At 42.1% G+C, this 13545-nt stretch overlaps 1 long non-coding RNA gene across 1 annotated transcript; it reads left to right on the top strand.

The window, feature by feature from the left end:
• Positions 1-2418: 2418 nt before the first annotated feature.
• On the top strand, positions 2419-5867 carry LOC310998278. The gene is made up of 3 exons (XR_014595987.1): positions 2419-2598; positions 4381-4445; positions 5774-5867. It is a non-coding gene; the product is annotated as an uncharacterized lncRNA (long non-coding RNA).
• The last annotated feature ends 7678 nt before the right edge of the window (positions 5868-13545 follow it).

Below are 13545 nucleotides of genomic sequence, written 5' to 3'. Positions count from 1 at the left end.
CTGCTGAAATAATGCGATATAAAATGGGTGGCCATGTTTGTTGCTGAGCCACCGATAATCACTCTGTTGTTCCCCTCTCCCCTCTGTGTTTCTCTACTCTCACTCAGACTGACTGGCTGGAGGCCAAACATCCTGACTGCTCCAAACGGTTTTACATTAGAAGACGTGTCACCATGGCAACAAAGCCAGTGGCCCAGCAGAAACAGGGACCTGTCGGCTCACGAGACAAGAGGGTCAGTGAGTCCCGGGCACGGGGTGAGGCAGACTCATCCATAGGCCACAGCTCCTGCATGCGAGACAAACAGGCTCCCAGGGCAGAACCCGAGGAGGACATAGATGTCCTCGAGCCTGGAGCTCTAGATGAAACTCTGCACAGGAACCAAACACCCTCAAGGACCAAAATACCTGATGCAACCAAATGGAGAAAGAATCAAACATCAACAAGCCTCAGGGCGAGACAAGAAGTTGTGACAGTAGTTCCCAAAAAACTAGCGGAAATATTACAGGCTCTGGAGGCATCTGAAAAACCTGCTGATGGATGCGAGGATGCTTTCCCACCACCATCTCCTCCACTCAGTGCCTTATCAACAGAAGAATGCCTTGAGAAAGAGGTGGCCGACTGTATCAGCGATGTTGAAATCTCAGACCCTGCAGAAGACCCTCTGTCTCCTGATAAGGACTGGGCACAGACAACTCAGCTCACTGAACTGGTCGATCAAGAGGTAGATTCAACATCTGAGGATAATGGGAGAGCGGATGAGATGGACACACAGCTGCGCTTCTTAGCAGATGCTTTAGATAACAACGAATGTGGGAATAACACATTCAGGGCCGCTCACCATTCTCCCTTTGACATCAACAACTCAGACGATGCATATACTCTGTGTTCACCTCCCTTTGCTGATGAAACTGAGGAAGATGAGGAAATGAACATGGATGTGACCTCTTACCTAAGCAAGCCTTTTCAATCTGCCGGTGTCTCATTTTCCACTGCCTCAGCCCTGCCTGTGATTCCCTCAGCCAGACAGCAGGGTGAGCTGTTGCCCCAAAGCCAATGTGCACTTACCCCCAAGGGAACAAACCAGGAAGCTGCACAACAGGTGCGGGGCCAGGGCTCTCCACCTTTGTCCACCGTTGCCATGGAGCTGTCCAATCAGGGCGGAACATCTTCCCAAGGCTTTGGTTGTGTCGTAGCTGTGAGAGAAAGCCACAGAAGGGTGGGTGAAAGGACAGAGGGAGAAAGCGAGCAAACAGGTGGAAGTGAACGGCAGAAAGAGAGAGGAGTTGAAAGAAGCAAGGAGGTGGGACAGCACCATGGCAGAGGACTGTTGAGATATTCAAAAACAGTTCAGGTACAAGAGCGTAAGACAGAAATACATAGCTGTGTGTCTATTAAACAGAGAAAACACGCCAGAATGGAGAGCGACTCGTGTGATGACAGCCAGAGTGACAGTGGAGTATCAGCAGACTTCTCTCCAAGCAGCACTTTGGAGGGCAACACCACCGTCTCTACAGGCAGTCCAGCAAATGCACCCAAAGAGACTCCCATCGAGAGGGAGATCCGACGGGCTATAGAGCGTGAACACAGCTTGAGAAGGTCCAGAGGGCTTCCGAATCTACCCACTGCCCCCGAGTATGTCGAGATTCCTTTAAGAAAAACTGTACTCTGCCAGTCGCTCACCACTGAGAAGTCTCAAGGCAAAGACAGGCAGTTTGCAGGCAAGAAAATGCAGCACGAGATCCACGCAGAGGTCCAGAGGGAGCAGGACCTGGTCAAGCTTGGGAAAGTTCCAGGTTTCTACGACAAAGGCAGCGTTCGTCAACTCAAGGAGAAGAAGCAGCTTTTTGAGGCCTTTCAGAAACCCAGTGACTCAACTTTGCCTGTCTCACCCAGGGGTAAAACAACATCCTGCTCTTCAGTCAGTGACATTTCTACCCTGCAGAACCAGGAGGATATTTTATCACCGACATCCACTGCAGGGGGCTCATATGTAAAGAGGAGACGAAGCACAGACATGCTGAGTCCAACAGAGACTCCCAGCTCAGCCAAAGGAGGAGGGTCCACCAGCTCAACTCCCAGAGGACCAGGCTTCCCTGAGGCGACTAGTCGCCAAGTCAACATCCTAGAGAATAACCTGAGTGTCCCGGCACAGAAGCGCTACCATGCCAAACGAGAGGAAGAGTCTGTCACCACAGTTGACTCTGGAAGTCCAAGCATTTCATCTTTCAGGACAGGAGGATATGGAGGGATTAATGAAAGAAAGCAGGAAAAGGAGGAGGAAGAAGAGGAGGAGGAGGTGGTGGTAACACCGAGGGAGAACCCCTTTTTCAAGCTGCGCACCTCAACTAATTTAGTTAGAGTGGAGCAGGATATCCGGGAGGCTCGAGAGAGGGAGAGGGAGCTTCGCAAGCAGAGGCTCAGTCTCTATGGGGGAACAGGAGGTCCAAATGAAGGAGAAGGAGAAGGAGGAGGAGGAGGGAAAGGGTCTATAAGTACTGAAGTAAAGAGTCCCACATTGTCTTCCTCCTCACTGAATGGACTGGCTGTTCCTGACTTACCTGTCACATCGCCCAGGTGGGGAACTGGACCCTCAGCAGGTTAGTGTTGGTTTAGGGGTCAAAGTGAGAGTGGGAAACAGAATTTATATGTCCACAAGCTCAAAGAGAGAGAGAGAGTGTGTGTGTGTGTGTGTGTGTGTGTGTGTGTGTGTGTGTGTGTGCGTGCGTGCGTGCGTGCGTGCGTGCGTGCGTATAATCTTTATATCTGTGGTGGGGTGATGAAAACCTCCTGAAAAAGCCCAGTGAGCACATTTTCTTCATGGTCAGGAAAACCTCTAAACAACTTTCAAAACCAATGTAAGCTCTTACGAACAATAATTTTCCACCGCCGACCATAAAGTGGCCGACAAGAAACAAAAAACTCTCTAACTCCACAATAAATGTAGCATCTAGTCTGTCATATTAATTGTAGCTGAGGTGAGAAAAAGTCCTGAGTCATATCTTGACACTGTTGTGTCAGCAAGAAGGGAGCACAGTGGAAGGGTCCAATTTTGGGGTGAAGTCTAAATTCAGCATTGAGAAAGCACATACAACTTGCTTTCTGCTCTCATGGTTATATATAGTTTGTGTAGAGCCTTTTGGATAACAACAGTAAATGTCATATACAAAGCCGCCTACAGAGCCCACTGAGGGGAAAGGACATTTAGATGTATCACTGTGCCATTTCACCTTTGCTGCCACTGTGTGCATGTCTTGTGCAGCAATGACTCACTACCTAGGGGTGGCCTACTTGTACCCCAAGGGATAATTATCCTGTTGCCAGGGGTTGAATGTGAAATGTCTGTGAAGTCAATTTGAAGCAAATCATATAAACTGTGATGTGATAAATTCTATCCAAGACATTTGAGTCAGCTTTAACACCCAGACGCTACACGTTCCAACTGAGAGCTTGAAATTATCAAGTCTACACAGTTGGCCAGAAGTAATGTATTAACAGTTCAACCAGCCAGCTAAAACTGACGAGTAAATGATTGAAATAGCCAAAGGAAAAGGATACATTTGGAAAATGCTGCAGAAACACATCAGACAAACAGCTGAAATATTGAGCCACAAGTATTGGATAAATGGAGGCAGAGAAACACCTAAGAGGAACTGATTAGGAGTCGAGATGGTTTGCTACAGATGAACAGTTGAAATAGAAAGAACTAAACAAAGTCTTTATAGTTTTCTACCTCAAGTGAGGGGCAAACCAATATAAACAGCTAATCCTTAGACCCTCACATCGACTGAGGAAAAACTCCCAAGAAAACCCTAACAGGGAAAAATTGGAGAAACCTCAGGGTGAGCAACATAGGGATCCCTCACCCAGGACGGGCAGACGTGCAATAGATGTTGTATACAGACAAGAAAACAGCTTACAGCACAGAATATGGGAAAACTTGGAAATGGAATTGGTCATTAAATAGGGTGGTTACTAATAAGTTTGTGACTGTATGTTTTGTCATCATCACAGTTTAACAACAGATTGAGAAACTGACCAAGGTGTGCCACTATGACCATGAGTCAGTGCTGGGAAATGAATAATCCTGTATTGTTAGATACAATGAGTTAATTTTTTACCCTCCTTTATACTGGTGCTTACTTTCTGTTCCTATTTCACCATGTTCATGTTCAATAAAACAGTTTTCTCTCTTAATTCCCTCTGTATTCATGCCTAGTTCCTTTCATTTCACTCTGCTCCTTACCCCCATGTTCACTTATAATTTGATTCAAAGAGGCTTTTATTGCACTCAGTGTGCAGTGCAAACAAAATCATAGGAACACCTTTGCCTTGCTCTTCATGCCCTCACCCACTACTTATACTCTCTCTCTCTCTTCCAGCACCCCAGTCTGTCGGCAAGTTTGCTGTGTGGCCGCCGCCCCAGGCTGAAGAAGGGAGGACAGAGGTGCGTCAGCAAAGCCATTCTTCTTGTTTCAATGATATTTAGTCAGTTCACTTTCTTTTATGCTGCTATTTGCTCTAAGACTACGCAATTTGACCTTGTGGAAAAACACCAGGCTTCACAATGACATCTGTTCAGTATTTCTTGCTCTCTAGATAAAAGCATCAACCCTACCTATCTCAAACACTTGGTATAGGACATGGAAATGTAGGCAAATCACCTTCCTGAGTCTCCCTAGAATTAAGCTAAGGAGATATCAGGTTCCACAATCAGGAAGCATCTTTAACTACAAGTTCAGACGGTTTATGAACCGCAGTGTAGCTTTGGGGGTTGAAGCAGTCTCTCATCAGCTATAGTGGTCCAATTACAATCGGCTCTTAGGAGGATGTCAGCATCTCTTTTGCACCAAATATGGGCCACAAACATCTGATAACACGCGGAACACACAGTAAAGAGCTTATCTTCATAGATAAGACAAGAAGGCAAACAGCCCTGAGACTGAGAGAGGGAGAGGAAGCCAGAATCGGCAGTGTCTCTCTCTCTGTGTGTGTGTGTGTGTGTGTGTGTGTGTGTGTGTGTGTGTGTGTGTGTGTGTGTGTGTGTGTGTGTGTGTGTGTGTGTGTGTGTGTGTGTGTGTGTGTGTGTGTGTCAATAGCAGTGAAAGAGGAAAGTCAATTGACAATCCCAATGATTTGTGTTACCTTGCCTTGTGGGTCCCGCATCTCTTTGAAAGTGTGATTAGAGTCGAGTGCTGCTCTTTGGTTTTAGCTTTTTAATTCCGTTTTGATACCAGCTTTGATATGCCGTGTTTCAGCTGCACGTTTCGGTTTAACATTGGCATCAGCAACATTTTTTCCCTTACTGTCACATGCACCCCCCCCCCCCCCCTTCTCTCTCCACCTCTCTTTTTCTCTCCCTCGGCTGGTTGGTTTTCTGCTTTAGGCATGGACCTGATTCCTTATTATAGTTGAGGAACAAACGGAAGATTGCAGGAGAAATTGGCCTAAGTTGTTGACTTAGTCATAGTGAACATGGCCTTGGATCACAGTCACATTAACCTCCCTTTGACTTACAGGGCTAATGATGCTCATCCAAAGGGATGTCCTCTAGAGGAAATAAATTCATCCCTCTCTTTTTATCTTTTTTGCTCTTTTTTCCCCTGTGTTGGATTATTGGTCTCATCTCCTTCTCCCACACATCTGATGTTTCTACTCTTCAATTCTCTTTCTTTTCCTATACTCCCACGATCACATGCAACTTTCTGCCTACCAACATTTTTTACCTTTGAGTCACGACTCACTCCTGCTGTCCTCTGTTCCTTTTACAACCAGGTCCTGACGAGTCCGCGGACCCCCAGGCACAAGAACCCCCTGGTGCTGCGCTGGGAGTCAGGGCTCCTCAATGGACACAACGAGGATGACAACTGAGGTGACACCTACAGTGAAACCGGAAGGCAGGAGCAAGATTTACAGGGAGCAGTAGTTTTTGAAGCAGAGGGCTGAAAGACTGTGAGATAAAAGAGGAAACCTGTGTACTGAAAGTGGGAACAGAGAAGTGGAAGGAGGAGTGATGAAAAGGAGGAAAGAGAGAATGTGAAGTGAGAAAGAGGTCAGGGATTTAGGCTAGAAAGGGGGTCAGGAGGATTGGGAGCAAGGAAAAGGATTGGTGGTAGACTGAAAAACCCTGAAGAGTTCTTCATTGAGGAGGAGAGAAAAAAGAGGAGGAGGGCCACCTATTAGTGGATAAGCACTGTCTGGCCTGTTTCTGCTGCTGGAAACTGAGACTAATGAACGTAAACTGGCAAATAATAACAATAATACTTCACTGGAGAAAAGAAAAAAAAATATTTAGTCAGAGCGGGATTTTAAAACCTTAATGAATTTCTTTACCACCAGATATTTATGAATAATAATAATGAGTTATTATTTGTTGATGATACAGAATAGCACAGTATCTGATACTGAAGAAAGCTTGAATCATCACCAGTTTTATAATTAAGCCATGTCTTACACTAATTAACCAGTTTATTACACCTGTATAAAGTAATACCATGCAATAAATTCCAACTAGACTGTTCATTTCTTTATCACCACTGTCAGAGTTGTTGATTCAACTTTGTGATCATTATCGGGGCAGTTGGTGTAGTTGCTGGGGTTATATTTGACTGCTTTAATTACATCTACTGTATTTTCAAGTATATTTATATCCATGAGGCAAAGCATCGTAACTCTCGAAAATGTAGATCAGTGCAACTTCAACACCAACTACGACCCTGAAAATGCTTCTTTTTTTTTTCAATTTGATCACAGTGTTTTCATCATAGGCCATATGAGTAAGTGCACAGGCCACAAATAAGTACACTAAGAACCACTTATTTTGTTATTTTCATGCATCACTATACTGAAAGCTGTATTATGGTGCAATAAGGCACCTAATTAATGAATTTCAGACTGACTTTACATAAGACAAATTTAGCGCTTAAATAATAGCTGCTCTGCTATTATATCACAATGCTATAAATGATGTACTTTGGAAGGAAGTAAAAAGAGATTTAATCTGAAAATGAGTCAGAGTAGCAGAGGCTCATGAGGCAATCATTTTTATACAGTATATTATGTACTTTTTACTCTTTGACAGTGGCTCTACTTCATCAGTGTTTGGGATCCGACACATGCTAAAAAAATTGTTTTTTCTTTAATTACACCATTTCAGATTCAGAAAAACTGAAGTGGTAACCTTTGCCTTTGCACAAACTGACCTTGCACATTGAGAACAGTGACAAAAAAGAAACCTGTTTTATCATAAATCATTGTGATTACCAACTAAGAAATAGTTACTGTTAACTAATACTTAATGTTCTATGGGCTGTTCATGAACAAAAGAAACAAACACGCACGCTCCTTTTGATTGTCTAAAAGTAACTCATACTGTATATGCAAAGAAATGTATATTATTTTATCTTATCTACATAGTGAACATTTTCTGTTGTAAAATTAAAAATGAAAAGAAAAAAAACTGTTGTGGGAGTCTGTTTACAAGGTATAGACTGCCAACTCAAGCATATTCAATCATAATCAAATACAGGTAAAATGCTATATAAAAACATGTCATCAGTTCAAATTCATGTTTAGAAGCAATTCTCACTCAATCAGGACATGAAATTCCAAGATGAGAAAACATTAATCATGTTGTTTGAGCCTCTAGAGAGGGTTCAGGGTCTGTTGGACAGAACATGAGAGTTAGAGAGCACCTATTTATCTGTCTGACCCGACAGGAACAGCAGTATGTATGTTTTCACCACAACATAAATGCCACAGATCCAGTTATCTGCTGTATGTGCTGTCTTTATCTGGGTCCCCCACTCTGTCAGTGGTCAAAGACAAATGTGTCACCATGGATACAGCTTTGGAAGATGGTCTTTGCTTAAATGCCCCACTGTGTATGTGTGTGTGTGTGTGTGTGTGTGTGTGTGTGTGTGTGTGTGTGTGTGTGTGTGTGTGTGTGTGTGTGTGAGAGAGAGAGAGAGGGGGGGGGGGGGGAGAGAGAGAGAGAAAGAGAGAGAGAGAGAGAGAGAGATCACGCTTTAGTGACCTCCCAATCTCCTGTGAATAATTCATCACCTCATTCTGACTGGACGCAGCCCAGTGACATTGCCAGAACATTACTAGGGTGTAGCTGCATCAACTTCAAAATTATTAATAAACTTCATTCCTCACTAGGAAACTTCGCTCATGTTGCCACGTTACCAGGCTTGATGGCACATCATCAGCTTGGCATTACAGTAAACTGATAAATGAAAGTGAAATGTAGCAAATCATAAACACTCCCTTCAAGACCAAAGTTTGTCACTGAGAGGTCATACATGGACTGTAAAACACACTTGTTTCTTTTTTGCAAGCTAAGGTTAAAGCAGATATCAGTGGAATGTTTTTGTTAATATAAGTCCTAAATAGTCCTATTTTCCGTCAGCAATCACTTACATGAAGTATTTCAGCCTAAACACGAGTCTCTCCGTCACTCTGCTCTGCTGTAACCCGAGGAGAAAATTTTCCTTGTGGGATACAAGTGTTATCCAATGAGGAGAGAGAACGGCATGAAGGGCTGTGTGTGCAGCCAAGGGATGCGCGTGAATGTGGTGACGTAGCACGAGGACCAATTGATGCCTGACAAGGGCGGGGGCTGCTAACTCATGGTGCGTTCAAAGAAACTCGTACTTTGTGTTTTTCCTTCCTGTGAAGTCATACCAGTTCGATCTGGTACGAGTTCACGGGTCGGAAGTTACGAGTGGCCGTTATAGGGAACTTTCACAGACAACAGGATGGTAAAAACACGAGCTACGGGTTACCTGGAACGCTACCAAGTCGTAGTTGTGACTTGAAGCTGTAACTTACGGTTTCAAAAGCCTGCCTTGAACGCAGCATTAGCCGAAACGGCCGTGAAGCTGATATCTGCTTTAAGATCAAATATTAATTTTTTTATGCTCATGCTATCAAACATATAACCTAACCAAGCAAGCAAAGTGCACCTCCCAGATCATCGCTCACTCTGATATCTAATCTGGCCTCCACTCAGATGTGGTGGTGACCCAATGATATATGGCTGCACCTGCATATCACCTGCTCAGTTTCAGACTCATTTCCATGATATGTCGTCATCATCATCATCATCATCATCATCATCATCATCATCATCATCATCATCATCATCATCATCATCATCATCATCATCATCACTGTCTTCAAAAGTCCTGCTGGCCAAAGTCATCGAGGCAGCACTGTGAGAGACAGCTGGTATTTAGAGGATTAACCGCTGCTCCTCCAACGCCTCTTTGTCAGGAAAACAAAAGTCTGAGCAGAAGTGCTGGGAACTGTGTGTGTGTGTGTGTGTGTGTGTGTGTGTGTGTGTGTGTGTGTGTGTGTGTGTGTGTGTGTGTGTGTGTGTGTGTGTGTGTGTGTGTGTGTGTGTGTGTGTGTGTGTGTGTGTGTGGTTTTTAAATTTGACATGTGAGAGCAAGAATGACTTCAAATGACTTGTGTTTGTCTTTGTGTTTGAGTATAAATAAACTCTTGTCGTGTGTTACTAGATATATTCCCTCAAGTACCTTAATTACATATAATTCTAAGGCACTTGTACATACTGTATGTATCTGAACGCTGCCACTTTTTGCTACTTCTACTTGACTACATTTCATAGAAAATGATAGGTACGCTTTTATATGCAGCCCCTTAATCCTCGGGTTTGATGGAAGGAACTATATTTTGGTGCTAATTATTGGGGAAAATATAACTTTACTTGACAGAAACGCTCAGGTTTAACACTTTAAAAAAAATATTCAGCCTATTAAAAACTTACTTTGCATAGCCTACAGTGTTGACAAATGTCTCATCTTTCTATTTACTGTTAATCAGCTGTGTATTAACTAGAAGACTCATTAGGAATTAATTTGAAATAATTAATTGGGCAAATAATTTACTACTACTCCACTACATTGATTTGACAGCTGATTCTTTTCATTATGTTTTAAACATGTTATATGAAAAAGAAATAAGATGACAAAGTTGATATTAATTGAAGAGTCCAAGCAGCTGTAGATGCGTGTTCAAATTAACTCCAAACTAATAAAGTAACATTGTAAAAGCAGGACCTTTACTTGTAAATTAGTTTTTATTTATTTATATCTATGTACCACTGTGGTGATATTTCCATATCATTGCAGCCATGAAAAACATTTCCTCATGCATGAGCCAATAGGCCAATTTCATTTGTCCACTCAGTCACAGCTCATGAAGCCACTACATGTTTGAAGTTGTACACACAGCCCCCAATCTGTCTCCAATCAGTGTGCCATACAGAATGTGTGTTTGTGTGTTTGCTCTGTCAACAGAAAATAAAAGAGATTCTGAGATTAGGCTTTTGGTTTCCTCACATATGTGCCTTTTGCACATCATAATGTTCGGTGTGGGGGTGTGTTCTGTTACTTTGATGTTGGAGAGAGAAGGGGGAATAAAATGGCAAAGCTGAGTCAGAGGGAATTGAACATAATGACAGGAAATGTCATGCAGTCTGTGTTTTATTGTACCTGTACTGTATGTTATTTTTCTGCAAATGCATATCTCCATCTTTGTCTGTAATAATTTTGTCATCATTCATTTAGTCTTCTGACATAAGCTCGGGTGCAGAGGACATCTGTTCCAAGTGACCGTTTTCTGGAAATCACTGAAAGCTTGAATTAAGAACATTTTAAAAATCACACCCCATTCCGTAAATTGACTGAGGAAACTGGTTTGTTTTGCTAAAAGGCAAAAAAAAAATCTCACCACCATCATTCACCATTGTTTTGGTTGTTCAAACAAAATCCTTTTAAAAACCAAGATTCATTTTCCATTTGACTGCCCACAACGACAAAAACAACTACTTAAAATAGAGATTGTGGCAATATCAGACTATTTCCCTGTGCAGCAGTAAGGAGGTGTCTGACCAGTACAGCTCATCCCAGATTGTCAGTGATGAGGCACATCCAGGCTGTCATTATTTAACCAGGTTGCTGAAACTGATACTGTCAGAGCACCCGTAATTCCAGTTTTGGTGAATGTCATGTTGAAAATTAAACTGAATAATACATGGTCTCTGGTTGGGAAATCTCCACCAGCCCTCTGTTTATCTGCCTATTTAAAAAAAACACAATGACTGGAGACTCTGATCAAAACAAGGCTGTTTTCACCCTGATATGTGGGCTTTGTTTTGAGCTGTCACCACTGTGTTTTGCCATACACAGTGTACTGTATTGTTCTGCAATCAGTAGGTGAAGAGTGCAAAAAGGTTGAAAGCACTTTAAAGTTCTGTGCTCATTTTTCATGCTTTGTATATTTGCCTGAAAAATATAACATTCAATAATTCACATTTGCTCTTGCTCTTGAAATATTAATTATTTCATGAGACTGTCTGAGGTTGGAGTTTGAGATGAAGCCACTGACAGGGAGCCGTGAACTGCTGGCCCTAAGCTAATATCACTTAAATGTTCAAAAATATGAACAAAGTAACAACACTATTCTCTGGCACAGTCTATTCAAGATAATCACGTGAAATGTATTGCTTGCCAAATCCTTGCTTTAGTCCTAACTGGGTAAATTAATGAGGTTCATTGCATCAGATTAAATTAAGTTATGAAGACAAATCAGCTGTCAAATCTCTCAGGGTGTATATGAACTAGTCACACCTGCCACAGCCTTTGATTTCAGCACACACCCTCATGTTCAGCCTCTGCATACATTCCTTTAGTTAATACATTGGAGACATAGCACCGGGGTGGCATAAAAAAGGCAATTACCTTGAGTTTCAAGCTGGCATTTGATATCAACCTGACTCATGATTTAGTGTCACATGTGCACACACAGAAACACGCAGGGCAAGTTACAAGCTGACGTCCTGCGGGTGAAAATGATCCCACTTATGTTCATCAGCATGTTGAGCTCACATCACTGAAGGCTCTTATCATTATTATGCCTCTTATTCACACAGATCTGCCTAATGCTATTATCTGGGGCTGAATATCTTCACTGGACATGCACGTGCTTGTGTGTGTGACCACACAGAGAGTAAACTATGACTCATATGAATAGAAGCAGACTTTGCAACCCGCATATTCATTGAAGTCTGTCCTCGCATCTCATCTGTCTTTTCTTTTTTACTCTTTGAATGAACAAGAAAGTCACTGCCACTGATAGAGAGCTCTGTGCTGCTCCTGTAGAGGCCAGTAAAATGTTATAAAACCTTGTACTAAATACAGAGTTAGCTTTCCGCCACTTCCTGGAGTACAAAGACAACCCTTCTGTACTGTGTTATTGTCCATCATAAAAATAAAAAAAAACACATGAACAGGTGATAGGTGTAGCTCCCTCATGGGGCCATATACTCTCTTACTTTCACACAGTACTGAAGTCTCAGTGCAATTACTTTCAGTAATAAAGGAAGTGGAAAAAATAACACGAATGGAGATATGAGGGCTCAAACACAATGTCCTCAGGGTTCATGCTTGTCCCAGTATCACTTAGCTGCAGTTCTGCTGTTGTATTGCTGTGAAGACACTTCACTGAGTCACCTTGTTCCACTGAACATAGCACCTGTTTTATCATCATGCAGATGGACCAGTTTGAAAAAACAAATCACACTCTTGGTGCTGTTCTGTACTGCAGGTGTGTTTGACTTTCAAATTATACATAAACGGTGCCCTCTGCAGAATATTTAGCAAAACTGCAACAGTCCATTGTCAGTAAGTGTTGCTGCTTTCTCCCTCACAGTCACTAGCTACAGTGTGTTGTATGTATTTGTGCAGTGACCATACCAAGATTTGTGAAACTAAATACACTGCATGCAACCCGAGGTTCAGACAGGGACCGGTTGTGAGTGTTAGTGCAGAAAGTGAAGAAGAACAGAAACTTTGTGGTCAGAAAATTGCAGTTCCTGTCTGATTCACAAAATTATCAATTTCCCATCAGAAGGTTATTTATAAGCTTGTTTTGAAAAAGAAGGAACAAAGTTGAGTATTTCAAGGAATAAGGTTTTAAATTAAGGGTTCGAGTTCATCATTCATTCAGTTCTATTAAATTATTCTGAGTTAGTTTATTAATTCGTTTTTTGTGTCATTTACTTTGTCTTATCCATACGCAGTCAGTCCAAGAACATTGCTTCTCAATGAGACTTTACTCAAGTATGTTTCATCAGAAGGGTGCAGGAAGTGTCTAAAGTACCTGTCGTCAGCATGGTTTGCATCACTTTGACTTTGACCATCTGAGAAATCAGTATAGAAAGCTCCATTACAGCTTCCATCATGTAACTTTTTTGATCCAGTGAATGCTGGGAGTGAATAAGATAACTGAACTAAATTTTGTATGACTAACACTGATGAGTAGAGTAAATTATCTTTCAGACATTCAGTTAGTCTTTTCTTAAGCTCTGAAAGCAATAATTAAACAACTTTAACTTGAGACTGACACATTTTATTTAAAATAGTTTATTTATTATAAATTACAGTGATATTTAACAGTGCAAATGATAATGTAGACCGAGTGAAAAATAGTTTCCTACATATCCAACAAAAGCAAAC

Source organism: Trachurus trachurus, assembly GCF_905171665.1.
Source record: "Trachurus trachurus genome assembly, chromosome: 1".
Taxonomy (NCBI): domain Eukaryota; kingdom Metazoa; phylum Chordata; class Actinopteri; order Carangiformes; family Carangidae; genus Trachurus; species Trachurus trachurus.
This window is presented reverse-complemented; position numbering and strand designations above follow the sequence as displayed.